General features: G+C 43.3%; 1 long non-coding RNA gene across 1 annotated transcript in view; it reads right to left on the reverse strand.

Moving 5' to 3' along the window:
• The window catches only part of LOC136847186 (uncharacterized), a 46,650-nt gene extending 33,025 nt beyond the window's left edge, over positions 1-13,625 (reverse strand). The window contains exon 1 of the long non-coding RNA XR_010855645.1: positions 13,455-13,625. This is a non-coding gene — a long non-coding RNA (uncharacterized lncRNA). The remainder of the gene's footprint in view (positions 1-13,454) is intronic.
• Between the last annotated feature and the right edge of the window lie 2,633 nt (positions 13,626-16,258).

Raw genomic sequence — 16,258 nt, forward strand, 5'->3', positions numbered from 1 at the left:
CATTGGGCCCTCTAAAGCCTATGTGCTTGCTGATGGCTTGAACTTCACTAACTCTCTTCGCCGTCGCCAGAGCAGTTAGGAAAATAGCCTTCCCTGTCACATTCTTGAGAGATGCCGAAGAAAGAGGCTCAAATGTATTTGACATTAAAAACTTCAGAACTATATCCAGGTTCCAAGGAGGCATCCTGGGTTGAGGTACCTTGACAGTCTCAAAGGATCTCAAGAGATCGTGAAGTTCCTTGTTGTCGGCTAAGTCTAGACCTCTATGTCTGAGACTGCCAACGGCATACTCTATAATAGCCTTTAATTGTTAGGACTGCCAGCTTTTCCTTCTCTCTCAGGAGATGAAGCAGGAAGTCTGCTGCTTGGCACAAATAAGTCAGCAGTTGAGAGAAATCCCATTGCTTCTGCACCATTTCTGAAATTGGCCCACTTAGATTGGTAGACCACATTGGAGGAGGTCTCTGGCGCTGGCGATAGCCCCTTGCCACTGCTCTCGAAAAACCCCTGCGCTCTTGCCAACTTCGTGATAGTCTGAATGCAGTTAAACTCAGAGCAGGAGGTTTTGTGGTATCTTTCGAAATGGGGCTGCCTGGGCAGATCTACTCTCAGGGAAGCGTCCTTGGTAAGTCCACCAGGAAGGCCATGACCTCTGAACCATTCTGCCGCTGGCCAAAGAGGCGATCAACGTCATTCCTCGTCCCTTCCCGACGCTGAGAACTTCTGATTACCTCCCCAGAATCTTGAAGGGAGGGAAAGGCGTAGAGATCCATACCGCCTTCAGTCCCAGAGGAGGGGCATCTGCTGCCCTGCTCTGGATCTAGAACAGGAGAGCAGTATAGAGGAGCCTCTTTTGTACCTGGTCGTCGAAGAGATCCACCCAAGGGACATTCACAACCTCCACAGCTCCTGACACACCTCCTCGTGAAGGTCAGCTCGGTCGGTAAAAGTTGGCGCTGCCGACTGAGAGAAGGAATCCCGCGGATATTCTCCCACTCCTGCAGAACCTCATGGGATCGTGATCCCCGCGCATGGGCCCAAGCAAGTTTTCCTTCGCCAGAGCCGAACAGGAGCAGGCGAGTTCCTCCCTGTTTCTTGAGGTATGCCAGGGCTGTGGTGTTGTCCCGGAATTTACTTGTACCACTCAGCTGACACTCGGCTCTCAGAAAGTGAAGGGCCAGCAGGATCACTAACTCGCAAGATTGATGTGCCAGGACACCTGTTCCCCTCTCCAGGTGCCTGACACTTCTTCCCCTCTAGTTTCTCCCCATCCTCCCTGGACGTTGGAAACAACACTAGGTCGGGGCTCTGAAGGCGTAGAAGCCCCTTTGCCCAACCTCGAGGGAGTCAGGCACCACACCAGGTGATTCTGACAATGGGAGAGATCTTCAACATCTCCTCTAGATTCTCCTAGTCTATCCAGTTTTCCGTCAGGAAAAACTGGAGCAACCTGAATGAATCTTCCCAGGAAACAAACTTCTCCCAGCGAGAAATGGTCCCCAGCAAACTCATCCATTCCCTCACCGAAAGCATGTTTCCTTCCTAGAAAGGATGAGACTTTTTCTAAGCATTGCTGCTGACGATCCTGGGATGGAAAAGCTTGAAAACCACTGACTCCATCTGAATCCCCAGATAGACGATGGACTGCGTTGGGATCAGATGGGACTTTTCGATTCACTAGAAGTCTAGGGACTTACAACTGTAAAGTCGAATTCAGGTCCTCCAGACACTTTGACTGTGAAGAGGCTCGGATGAGCCAATCGTCCAGGTAAAGTGAGATACGAACACCCGCCAAGTGAAGCCATCTCGCCACATTTCTCATGATAACCGTGAAGATCATGGGAGCTGTGCTTAGCCTGAAGCAAAGAGCTCTGAATTGAAAGACTCGTCCCCCTAGTACAAACCTCAGGTACTTCCTCGACTGGGGATGTATGGGAACGTGAAAGTAAGCGTCCTGTAAGTCCAGAGCGACCATCCAATCTCCTGGTCTTAATGCTCCTAGAACAGACTGGGACGTTTCCATCTTGAACTTTTCCTTCACTATGAAGCGGTTCAGTCTGCTGACATCTAGGACTGGTCTCCATCCTCCCAACTGTTTCGGAACTAGGAACAGTCGGTTGTAGAATCCCGGGAAGTCCAGCTCCAGGACTTGCTCCACGGCTCTTTTTTCGAGCATTTGCTCCAAAAGGTCGAACAGGATCTGTTGCTTCTCTTGATGGTAGGAGGGCGACAGATCCCTGGGCAACGATGCACAGGGTGGCGAGTCGAGAAAGGGATCTTGTATCCTCTCGAGAACTTCGAGGACCAGGTGTCCGCCCCTTGCTCTCCAGGCTCCTGCAAATGAGAGAAGCCTGGCTCCCACAGGTGTCTGGAGGCGCTGTAAGTCACTTTTTGCCTAGGTTTTGGTGGGGCTGCGCCTCTGGAAAAACCTCTTCCTCGTGGAGACGATCTCGAGGAAGAAGCTCCTCCACGAAAGGGCTTCTTCTTCTTGGAGTCGACCCGACGACGACGTCGAAGGGACTGCTGGGCGCCTAGGCGAAAGTGAGCCAAGAGGTCTTTAGTGGGCCTTCTCCCTTCAGACTAGCTAGGTCCTTGATTAAAGACTGGGGGAAGAGATGGCTCGACAAAGGGGCAAACAATAATTCTGCCCTCTGCGACGGAGAAACTGATTTAGACGTAAAGTTACAGTACAAGGCCCTCTTCTTCAAGAGGCCCGTACAAAAGTGGGAAGCCAGTTCCTCTCGAGCCATCCCTGACGGCCTTGTCCATGCAGTTCAACACGCTGGACAGCTCCCCCAGGCTGATCAGTCGGGCTTCTTGACGTCAAAGCTCCCAAACACCAGTCCAAGAAATTGAAAACCTCCATGGTGTGTAATAGTCCCTTCAAATGATGGTCCGTCTCCGACATAGTCCGAGACACCTTGGCTGCAGACAGGAGGGACCTTCTAGGAGCGTCGACTAGGCTGGCGAAATCTCCCTGAGACGAAGAAGGAACTCTTGAGCCAATGTCCTCTCCTGTCTCGTACCACATACCTGCCTTGCCGCTAAGCTTGGACGGAGGCAGGGCAAAAGAAGTCTTGCCTTGGGTCTTCCTTTCCTCCATCAGTGTTAACCTTCTTGAAGGCCTTCTTCGTAGCAAGAGATGAAGTCATTTAACAAACCCCGCGCTCTCCTCGTCTTGGACGAAGCTAACTGCGAAGGAGGAGAGAGAGGAGCCGAGGGTTTGAACTTGTCACCAAACAAGTCCTTAAGAAGACCGGCCAACACCTGGTAGTCGGTAGACGAGGAAGCAGGAGGTTGCTCAATGTCCGCAGGCTCCGATTCGCCAGAGACTTCTCCCTCTTCAATGGGAGAAACCAGAGAGTCTCCCAAGACCTTAGGAGAACGAAGGCCTTGGAGTCCAAGACGCAGGATGGATCATCTCTTCCCCGCAGGCTCTGATTGCTCTGGAGCGTCTCGTCGAGCAACCAAAGAGGCGTCCTGGCGAGCGTCCCGACGAGCGTCCATCCGGGCGTCCAGCCGAGCGTCCTGCACGGTAGCGAGAGGAGCGTCCTGACAAGCAGCTACCGAGGCGTCCAGGATAGCTGCTTGCGGAGCGTCACGCTGCTGACGAACGTTACGATGGTGAACCAGCGAGCCGTGAGGACGACAGGGCGATGAAGCAGGTGACGGAGACGACGAAAAAGGCGCAGGAGAGAGGGACTTTCTGGACCTCTTGATAGGCAACTTCGAGTCCTTGCGTCGACGATGCGGCTCTGCTTCCCTCTCTGCAGGGAGAGAAGCCAACTGACGCTGTATATCCAGCAAACTTTTCTTGGAGGGAGGTCTCGCTTTTTCAGGGAAGAGCTGATCCTGTGAGAAGACGAGGTGAGGGGCCGCCTTCTTCCTCCTCAGGAGCTAAAACAGCTCTCTCCCCTGGAGCGACTGGGGCGCTCAAAACGTCCTCCACTGAAGACGTCCTGGTCCTCTTCTGTGGCGGGAAAGCGTCGACACGATGACGGTGAAACAATGCCTTTGCGAAAGATGACGAAGCGTGGGCTTCTCTGAAGCTCCTCTTCAGCGGGCGAGAGTCCTTCTGAGAGCTCCACCCCTGCGCGAGGAGGACGCCTCGGAGGACGAAGCTTGTCGCTGGGGATCGTGCATGAGCACGATCGCTGGCAGCCTGGGAAGCGACAACAGGTCCTGCCGAAGGGCGCCAGATCGGTGGGAAGCCCCGGCGTAACCCTCTTACGGCTTTTCGACATGCCCTCTCCCTGAGTCCTGAGTCCGACAGAGGTCCAGGCCTAGAAAGCGTTATGGGGCCGATCTGACGCCCCTCCACAACACTAGGGGATCACTACACTTCACTGCACTTTGAAGCGACGTCACTTTTTGATTCCAGAGCACGGATGGTGTTCATAATCTCCATCAGCCAAACCTTCCCGCAGACACAACCTCAGGGCCCGGAAAGCAAAACCAGGGATAGGTGAAACTATGTCTACATTTGGGTTATCAGGAGAGGAATTAGTACCCTGACTCTTACAAACACTCCTGGAGGAAGACCTCCTGATCCTGTCACGCTCCAACTTACGAACATAGGAATCATAAATCTTCCAGCTCGCATCCGACAAAGACTCACACTCCTTGCAGTGATCATTGATCAAGCAGACATGCCTCACACCTCATGCAAACAGAGTGAGGGTCTGCACTGCTTTCGGTAGCCTCACCTTACACTCACTCACACAACATACTCTAAAGCTAGCAGAACTAGTTCCAGACATCATTCAAACAGCAATCAAGAGCAAATTCAAAAACAGTCCACAAAAAGCGTATGCCCAATCCACAATCCAAAGTCAAAACCAAAAGTCAAAGAGATACTTAAGTGGAAACAACGAGTTAACGAAATCCAAGAAGCGGAGGTACTGAAAACAGATGTTGACAGTACCGGCGACAGAGAAAATCTGAATAGAAAATGGGAATGGTTCCCGATACCCGCCTCGCAGCAGGAATGGGTACTAACCACCTGGCCACACTGCGTGTGCCGCGAGTTTTTGAAATTCTGTCGGATTCGGAGAATACAGCTATATACTCGTATATATCTGACAGGTAAGTCTCATGAACAAAATATATCTTTGGCAGAATTTACATCTTTATTGGATTATACTACAATAAAAAGCAGGTTTTGATATAGGAAAACCCTATTTTTGGTAGCAGCTGTGAGTCCTCAAAGGAGTTACTTTTATGGCCCTAAAGGGGCTCCATAAAATAGACCAAACAATTTCAAAGAATTCCCTTCTGGTTATAGAATTTAGGCCTGGTCCTGGCCAGTATAGTGCACATCGACACTGATAGAGTATAGGACTCGAGACAAGAGGGCTCTTTCTCTTGTCTACAGCAACTGCCTTGGTTCATCCTTGTCTTAACCTGCAGACGTGGCAATTGCACATCATCCACTATCGTGGCAACAACACGCTCTGCGTCAGACTTTCTGTCCATTATTCTTTTCAGGTCTACGTAGGAAATTATTCACCCAAATCCCATGCCTTTGTGTCAGGGAAAGTGGGTGGGTTTGAGGACTCACAGCAGCTACCAAAAACAGGTTTTCCTACGTCAAAACCTGTTTTTTGATAGCGTAGCTGCTGTTCGTCCTCAAAAGAGCTTACCAAAGAAATTGACAAGTGACGAAATGGGTATGCTCTTAAAATTCAATCCCAACAACCCAGATAAAATATTTGGTCCAAGGTTAAACCAAAAGTCATAAACCACATTATTTATTCCAGATACCCATATGGTTTGGCAACAAAGAACATGAAACTAAACACAAACTTACAATTATTAGGATGTACAGTGGTTCTAAAGTGACTTACCTAATCATGCTGGGTTTGGTCACAGTATTGTTGCATCTTTCCCAGTGATATCTCAGCTTACCCACCACATCAAGAGGACCCCTGGTTTACCGACGTAGCTCCTACGGGGTCAGGCTTACTATAACATCTACTGATACACAATGGAGTCGAATTTGTTTGAGGTCGTGGCAATTATGTTTTAAGAATACTGTTCCTTATGACCACCCTGTACATTTGAAGACTTCTTCGAAAGAAACATTTCTGAAGAAAACTATCAATGTACGTACCTTTCGAACGTCATGTGACTTAGGAAAGGAGTAGGGTCTGCCTTTTTAATAAGGGGCTCCATAACTATTCTCAGCCCATGTAGATAGAGTAGTTTGTTGTGCTAGGATGTAGCAAAATCAGACCTTCCAGGAGGTTTGCCGTGACCTCTAAGTAACCTTAAGTGCTTGAACCGGGCATAAGTTTTATTTGACAAATTGAGTTCCCTTATCAGAACAGGAAATTTTCTCTTTAAAGGGTTCTCATTCTTGGCCAGGAATGATGGGCCAGGAGACAGTAACAGATGACAGTTAGCTGTATGAGTAATTTAGTGTTGTCCCCGTCTAAGATAGCCCAGTTTACTAAAGCGAGCTGCTGATGCAAAAGTAATCAAGAAGATCGCCTTTTGCAGCATATATGTTGTAGTTGTATTGTGCCCAATGAATTGAAGGGGTTGCCAGAAGCCTAAGCACCTCATTCAGGGACCCGGGAATGGGAAGTCTTGTAGGAGCAGGTCATTGCAATGCAAATGACTGGAGAAGGGAAGTAACAATTTCTATGTTAGAACCAATTCCGAATCCATAAAGCAAGGGTTATGACAATGCTACATTGTATGCCATAATTGTTATAACAGCAATGCACTTGTTTTCAAAAGTAGAAGTGCTTCAACAGAGATCTCAACTGGGCTCTTAGCACGGATATAATCTAACCATATTTTGCATATGGGCTATTATTGCCAAAGAGATGATGTCCATACTTTCTGCACTAGGTACCTAACATTGTTGGGCGGGTAGTTTTCATGGTATAAAAGATTTAAATTCCACACATGAAGGTTCAACTCAGCAAAGAGGACACATAGACAACTTTCCTCCCTGCTGTCTGAGACAGAACAGCAGATGATAATGGAGTTGAGTTCTTCACCTGTTGTTCAAGCAATAGGAACTAATGCCTGTATGGCTAATTTGAGACTACTGTATTAAGTAAGCGGTTCCACTGAAGAAGTTTGTTCAAAAAACCTTCCAAATCTGGGACAATGGAGGATAAGGTATAAGTAAAGTCCTCCATTTGTCCCTGTCTTATAAGAATGCATCTCTTGCTACTGCTTGATTGTCCGGGTTTGGAGACACATACACTGGAAGTTGATGGTTCTTAAAAGTGGCAAACAGGTCCATTTCCGGATATGGAAAAAAGTTGGCAATAAATTGAAAGGGGTGATTGTCTAACATTCACTCGGTCAAGGCTGTTGCATCCCCTGACAGACGGTCTGCTATGATATTGAAAGACCTTGTGAGGTGAATTCCAGACAAGTGCCACTTGATAGAGGGTTTGTTTTCTAAGAGATAGGCAGACAGCCACTAGCTCAAGAATGCTGATATAACACTTCCTCAGAGTAGACGACCACTTCCCTGCTACCTGGCAATCCTCCCATGGTCTTCCCAACCTGCCAAGGAGGCATCCGTGCGTATTATCACTTGTACAGATGGAGGAGTCAGGGCAACATGTTTTGCCAGAAACCCCTTCCAGGCCCCCAGCCAGAGTATTTCCCCAACTTTTGACTCCTTTGATGAAGCTGATCATGAATCTTTTTTCTTGCATGCGATAGTCAGTATCTGTTTACCTTTTTTTTGTTGCAATCTGATGATTGGTCTACCACAGATGCGAACTGTAACAGGCCCATTATATGCTCAAACTGATGTCTGAAAACACGGGGCTGTGCCAGGAACCTTTTTTGTTCCTTCCTTATTTTGTTTTGAGCGCAGAATTGGTGAGGAAAGACAACTGGAAATGAAGAGTATCCCAACAAGTCCCAGCCACTGAAAAGTGTCTCCTGGGTGTAAGGCGGGATTTGTTCCAATATATTAGGAAGCCTTTTGCTTGGAGCATGTTGAACTACTACTCTTAGGCTTCGTAAGCACTCTTCTCTGGTAGGCCTCCAGACTAGCCAGTCGTCTAGGCAGACTACCAGTTGAATTCCTTCTTTTCTGATTTCCTGGACAACTACTGTTATTAATTTTATAAAGATTCATAGGGCAATGTTTAACCAAAAGGGGCATGACCTTGATTGAATCTGTATACAGGATTACCTTTCCTTATCCGGAACCCTAAGAAGGGACGGAAGGGTCTTCTGCATGTAATCTTCCAAAGAGGGGTCTAGTTATTGGAAAAAACCTCTTTGAAAGGGAGGGGGGGGGAGGATGAGGACGATTTCCACCTTAACATATTTAGGGCAATACTGTGTCCCCAATGGGAGAACTTCCATTGCATGTGATGCTGTAGATGACAACTCCCAACCATACGACTCATATTGACTCCACCTTTTCCCTGAACTTAATTTAAAAGGCATTCCAGTTGCTTTTCCTTTTCCAGGTATGAGTGTCTTTGCCCCCTTTGAAAGGGATGCTTTTGCTGCTGTTGTCCCTTCTGCTGTTGTTGGAAGGATCCTGTAGGGGCGACTTTTCCAGGAGTAACATGTTGGAGTCAGCCCATGTTTCCATTCTAGCCTTTATGCGACACTAGAAAGTCATAGAGTGGTCTCTATAGGGTCCACATAAATGTTTTGGCTACAGCAGCAAACATTTTTCTAGAGGATTCTGGATGCCTTCTAACAGAAACTTCTAGCATACTAGTAAAGGTTATTACATATACGGAAGTGGTGGAGCCTCACATGAAATTCAACCAAGGCTGTCCCATCTAAGATTCTTCTCATAGGGGTCCCAAACTGTTGAGTAGCACATCCAGCAAGAGCTTTTTCCTATCAAAAGGAAGGACAAGAGCTGTCCATTCCTTAGTAGAATTATCAGACACTGGAATGACGGAGACAAATGGCTTTAATCTGCCACTGGCTCTTACTTCCCAGTTACCAAAAACTTCTGAGAATTTGCCTTCACACGATTGTCTTAAAAGTGAAGGAACAGAGGACTGGGGCTACCCAGTGAGCAAACTGGGTCTTACCTAAGATAGATGTAAAATTTCCATTTTCCATTGTCCTGATAAAAGGTCCTCTTCTATGTAGCTATAATGCTATATATATATTGTTAGCCATCATAACAAAGGTTCTTTGTCTAAGACAGCAGTCCTGTATTAAATACATAATTACAGTTTAATTTTGCCTTAAAAATAAATACTTGAATGTTACGTCATTTCATTAGGCCAAAGCTAAGTGTATACATACTATAAATCTAATTTGCAAATTTATGATTTGTTTATCGGGCCTAGGCTACTCGCCGGCTGTGGGTAAAGCTGTATGCTACATAAAATACTTCAATGAAAATATTTTGCCAAGGGAGACCATTTTGCCAAGGTAAAAGTTTAATAATCATGTAGAGAAATAGATACTGTAACTAACTTTTACCTACTGACGCTGCCAGCAGCGAAACAATACCCGCTAAAAGTAGGCTCATGATAGAAAACATTGTATAATTTGAACAAGTTCCCAGATATTAATGCTAAATAGCGAACATTATAAAAAAAACTATTCAGTTTGGTAATTAAGTACTGTAATTAACTAATCGGTTTCACTTACCACCAAGGTTTGGAAGCTGAACAAGATCGAAAGTCAGTGTATCACAGAAAACTATTCTATGATTTTACATAGCTATATAAACAGTTAGGCTTAGTATTAGTCAAAAGGAAGTAGTCTAGCATATCTGTAAGTAGCCCAGATGGACCCTATTTGGATCCCTAACTACTAAGATAGGTCATATACCAAAGATCTTTCAGAACATCATTGTTTAGAAATTGAACACGATCGAAAGTCGGTTACTTTACGTAGCTATACGAATGGTTGGGATTACTATTAGTCAAAAGGAAGTAGCTTAGCATATCTATTAAGTAGCCCAGATGGATCCTATTAGGATCCCTAACTACTAAGATGGGTCATATACCAAAGATCTTTAAGAACAACATTGCTTAAAAGTTGAAAACGATCGAAAGTCGGTTACTTTACGTAGCTATATGAATGGTTGGGATTACTATTAGTCAAAAGGAAGTAGCTTAGCATATCTATTAAGTAGCCAAAATGGACCCCATTAGGATCCCTAACTACTAAGATAAGTCATATACCAAAGATCTTTAAGAGCAACATTGTTTAAAAGTTGAACATGATCAAAAGTTGGTTACTATATGTAGCTATATGAACATTTAGGCTTACTATTCGTCAAAAAGGAAGTAGCCTAGCCACCTCTTAAGTAGCCCAGATAGAGCTCTTCGTTGGAAGAGTCGGTAGAGCTGTGGACTGGCACTCGCCAGGCCTAAGTTTGATTCTCCAGCCGGCTGATAAAGAGTTAGAGGAATTTATTTCTAATGATAGATATTCATTTCTCGCTATAATGCGGCTCGGATTCCACAATAAGCTGTAGGTCCCGTTGCTAAGTAACCAAATGGTTCTTAGCCACGTAAAATAAGTCTAATCCTTCGGGCCAGCCCTAGGAGAGCTGTTAATCAGCTCAGTGGTCTGGTAAAACTATGGTACACTTAACTTTAACTTAAGTAGTCCAGATGGATCCTATTGGGATCACTAACTACTAAGATAGGTCATATACCAAAGATCTTTAAGAAAAACATTGTTTAAAATTATTACTTCAATATACTGTAATTAAACATTGTTTGTCGGCTAGCAAAGATGGAACATAGCATATCTCATAAACTAAACAAGCAATTCTCGTAATTCTCAAGCTGTGAGAAACCACTCCCAAATTCAGAGAAATACATTGTCAGTTAAAGAAACTTTTACTTGGCTTGCTTCCTAGTTTGGTTCTCCCATGAAGACCAAATACGATCTTGGAGCAATTATACACACACCAATTCTACGCATGCCCTCATATAACAAAGACCAAAAGAATATTGGGGAGTCAGCCAGACGCAGAGCATGTTGCCATGACAGTGAACAACATGCAATGCTCAGTTGCCACGTCTGCAGGTTAAGACAAGGAAGAACCTAGGCAGTCGCTGTACACAAGAGAAAGAGCCCTCTTGTCTTGAGTCCCATACTCTGTCAGTGTCAACGTGCACTATATTGTACTGGCCAGGACTAACAAGAAGAGACTTCTTTGATTTTAGTTGGTCTATCTTATGGAGCCCCTATACGACCATAAGAGTAACTCCTCTGAGGACTCACAGCGGCTACACTATCAAAAATATATCTCAGGCAGCATATACAATACATCTATATCCAATTATGTTACACTAAAAATATATCCTGGGCAGATTTTACATCTTTACCTGTTTATGTTACAATAAAAAATTATCTTGGGCGGCATTCACGTCTTTTTCTGATTGTTACAATAAAAAATTATCTTTGGATGCATTGACGTCTTTGTCTGATTATGTTACATTAAACATTTACCTAAAGCTGAATTTATGTCTTTAATTAGGCCTATGTTGCAATAAAAATTTATCTTGGGCAGAATTTACATCTTACATTACATTAAAAATTGATCTTATGCAGTATTGGCATCTTTGTCCGGTATGTTACATTAAACATTTATCTAAAGCAGAACTTATGTCTTTGATTAGGCCTGTTACAACAAAAATTTATCTTGGGCAGAATTTACATCTGTATTAAGTATATAATTAGTTTAAAAGTAAAACATATCCATCATCTGAATTGAATATAGAATTTAGGCCAAAGGCCAAGCACTGGGACCTATGAGGTCATTCAGGGCTGCAATGGAAATTGACAATAAAAGGTTTGAAAGGTGTAAAAGGAGGAAAACCTCACAGTTGCACTATGAATCAATTATCAGGAGTGGGTGGAAAGATGGAATAAGGACAATATGAAGGGAGGTACAGTAAAAGGAACAAAAGGGGTTCCAGCTTGGGGCTGACACCACTAACCCCCTACAGGATACATACCCTTCATGACATCAGGCTAATGCCAATTGGGGCATTGGCCAAACACAGCAGCTTTGGGGCCTTCTTGTATAAAATACACACAGGCAGTAAAATTCCACAGTACAACTATGGGGTTGCTCGGCATTGGGTATTACCTTGGAAATTGATTTTTCCTATAGTATTTTGGTTGCTTACTAACAATTTACCATTATTTTTCGTCAGTTGACTGTAATTAACCTGTAATTAACATCAGAACTGATAAGTTTTTGTATGCTGGCCACCATGGAATGCTATAATGCATGCGCAGTGTTACAGGGGAGGGTATTTCTAAGTAAGAGCTCTGCACAAACTATTACCTGGGAAATTGATTTTTCCCAAACTTTTAATGTTGCTGATGAAGGCAGTGGTGTTGTTTATTGTTTCTCAATTATTATTAACCTTATATATCTACCCAACATGGTTGGGGACAACACAGGGTTTTGGAAATGATGGGGGAAGATCGGACCGGCAATAGCATTCTATGATGGCCAATGTACAACTTCTGAGGTTAATTATAGTCATCCAACAAAAAAAAAACATTCTTAATAAGCAACCAAAATACTGTAGGAAAAAACAATTTCCAAAGTGATACCCGATGAGGAGCTCTGGCTTAGTTCTACCTAAGGAAGCTTTCCAAAGGTTTTGGTAAAAAGTGGAGTCTCCTTCACCAGGGACACCCAGCGAAGTAACACGGCCTGCTAGGTTACGTTAGGTTAGGTTAGTACAGTTCCTTTTATAATACTTGGCCTAGACTTCCTGAGCCAAACCCTTCTTGAACATATGGCTCCCTGATGACTTGTGCATCTGCGGAATCGTTTCATAACAACATGGCGGTCCGGTCTTTCTCCCAAAGATTTCCCCCACTTAAAACCCCGCGTTCCCAAACGGGTTATTTTTCGGAAGACTCCAGCCACCCCCCACATCATAATTTATATTTTTCTTGGGTAAAACACATCAAAACAAACAATTTCTTCACAACACATGACCTTCGCAAATGCTTAATAACAGAGAAAAATACTTAAGCAAATTACGACTTATAAGGTATGACAATACCTGCCCCCACCCCCCTACATACCTAATACGACAAAAATGTAGCCAGTACACACTACTAAGTTAGAACAGGTTGGTATTTTTAGGTTCTTTTAGTGCCCTATCATATCCTAGCCATTTTTGCATGACAAACCCAAAATGGTTTTTCATGCAAAAATAACGGGTTAGCGGTGCCTTTCGAAATGGCTGGCTGGAGTCTTCTGAAAAATTACCCCCAAAGGATCCCCAACCATGTTGGGTGGATATCAGGTTCATAATAATTGATCGACAAACAACACCACCTCCTTCATGAGCAACACTGAAAGTATGAGAAAAATCAATTTCCAAAGTAATAAGCCTAGTCCGTGCAGAGTGGGAGGAGTGTTCGTCTGTAATCCAAATGAACCTTAACTCTACAAGAACAATGTTTCCAGGATCAAAGAGAAATTACATAAACTGAATTACCTTCTGCTCCCGTCTTGTCAATTTCGTCTTCTTCCAAATGATACGGGTATTTGAACGTTATCTTGATTATTCCTTTATATTGAACGTACAGACGGTAGAGTATATTTACCTCGGCGGTCACTGACTACTGTAGTCTTCGGCACTGCCAAGTATCAAGGAAGGAAGAAGTGTGACTGCGTTACTTCGGTACTGAGGGTCCGGACTCCAATGTAACACAATAACTTTTGTTGTATATAGAGGTTATGACTTGTCAGCTTGGTTCAGAAAACTGCATCAGAAGCCACGGCAGTTCTTTTTTTTATCGTTATGTATAGTTTTTTTTTTTAGGAAAATGGAAAAATAAAACAACCATATGGTTTGACTAATACAGTTTCACTGCGTAAGATATCACAAGTGGTCTTTTCAGACTAAGATTGTATAGAATGAATTCTACACACATCTTACCAGGGTTCGCTTCCTGTTTTTATCTGTAAAGAATATCTACATGATTGTGTGCGAGCTTGAGTCTGCTGCAGTCTTTCTACCAATTCCATTTAGGACAAACCTTTGTACTTCCTCAAGCTTCGCTACAAAAATTTTGCCACCTATTCCTTTCCTGTCCCAGCATACGCGAACGGAGCTATATTCTTTGGTGAGCTTTTAAACTTACTGTATGGATACACAGGCCCCAAAAGGACCCGTTACCTCTTGCACCAGACATAAGTTTATTGCAAGTTTCAGTAGTTTGGTTAAAAAAACAGAGGTGATGACCGTTCGTCACCCCTTCTCTTTTATATGTATGGATATGTATACACATAACCTGTCACGTGTTTTCCCTGTTCTATAATAAAAGTCGGTAAAAATAAGACTCTTTGTTGCCCAAACATTCGTCACAGGAAATGCTTGCAGACCAATAGAAAATAACAAGTGCCTTACTGAAACCATTACAACATGGTTGTCAGTCAGAAAATTTTATGACATGAAGGACACTTAAGAAACATTAACGCAACGAACAGTACATATAATTTCTACAATGGCTCTAAATAAGCATATTGTGTGTGTGTGTGTGTGTATGTGTGCGTGTGTGTATGATCAACCGACCATGCTACGACTGTATGTGGTACTACAGCTTATCAAAATGTAATCCATCAAAAATCACGGAATAATATCCAAAAAATGTTCATGTTATATGTAAAATATAAAGATTTTATAACTAAAATAATTAGTAAAGACATTGTCGCTTATCATGGAAGACTGATAATCTCAGGTGTCACGAGTAGGCTAGTTGTTTTATGTGTTCGGCGGTGGTCAACTACTTAGCTCCTTAGTTTGAATTTTTCTGGTCGAAGGTGCGCTTAAGAACAATTTCCTCTCTCTTGAATATTTATTTTTACTACCTATTTCAGCTACCATTTATTTTCATTGATTAATTTATTTATATTCAAGCTTAGTATCGTTATTTTCATTTCGACTCCAAATGAATCTTATCGTGTAATGCTATATTTCAAACACTCACATAGATGCCCATACGTGCGACGAAAGTCCAACTGAGATAAACAGCATTAACTTTAAATTAGCTGCACTTTTTCTTGTATGCGAAAGTTAAACCAGATCACAACATAATGCAGCCACAAAAGTGATGAAATCACCATACAGAACAGGCCTACTTGACTTAACACAGGTATAAACTCAGTTAGGCTTGAAAATAAACACAGCACACAAAAAGGTCTATGACCGTAATATAACCATGGCACGTAGTATACATGATATAGCGCATGCTCAGACATCGGGCCGTATAGAAATCATGATATAGCCACAACACAAAAATACCCCTTACTGCCACGATATCGCTACACCGCAGACATACAGTATACCCCAGTAATCATGATACTTTACGACCAAAATACAGATCTGAGCCAAATAACCATATATCCCAATACATCTAAAAACTTGACAACCACGATACACCTTTGTAAGAAACAAAGTGTTTAATTGGTGATCTCATCCTTTTTCTAACCAACAGGCCACATCGATCCGTATCCCCATTAATCTAACAATGAGTATAAAATCATGAAATATCAAAATATACAACTACTCTAAAATGGTTACGGACAACTGGTTTAAATTGTACTCCTTTATGATTTTGTGATATTTAGGACTCTCTCTCTCTCTCTCTCTCTCTCTCTCTAGTAATTAGATCTTGGAAACCTCTCATTGTTTCATGAACACTTCGAAGTTCGCAAACAGGGTGAGAAGAACTGGATTAATTTGTTAGATTTACCATCATCACTCAACAGAAATTGTTCAAGAATTATAGTGCCTATAACTTCCTTCCTATAAGTTTTGAAGGGGTAGAAGGCCTGTTGTAAACCTCTTGACTCTTTCCAGCCAACAGAGACATTACCAAAGCTCGCAAAAGACTTTATACACATCGGTTTGGTGCAAGCGGTAATGGGCTGAAGGCCATCCGAGTAGGTATTGTCCAGTTTCTTAATTCTTGCGCAAAATACAGCACGGTGTGACGAGTCAAGATAAGGATGTACGGATGTATTAAGGCACGTCGCGACAACACAATTAGCAACATTCTCCGGATGTTATGAGAGTTTACGTCGAAAGTGGATAACGAAATTTTCGCAACCATTTTCAAGTTCAACTTGAGATCTGTAGGGGTTGGTCTGTGAAGGTCAAAAGGTTCGAGAGTACTGGTTTAAACCCTACTGTTCTGTGATTTTTTTTTTATGCTAGATTCAAAGGAATGTAAATATTTCAGCACAGATCCATGGCACATGAAAGATCTTATAGTTTGAATAATTCTGTTAAAAAAC

The sequence above is a fragment of the Macrobrachium rosenbergii genome, chromosome 16, assembly GCF_040412425.1.
Source record: "Macrobrachium rosenbergii isolate ZJJX-2024 chromosome 16, ASM4041242v1, whole genome shotgun sequence".
Classification (NCBI taxonomy): Eukaryota; Metazoa; Arthropoda; class Malacostraca; order Decapoda; family Palaemonidae; genus Macrobrachium; species Macrobrachium rosenbergii.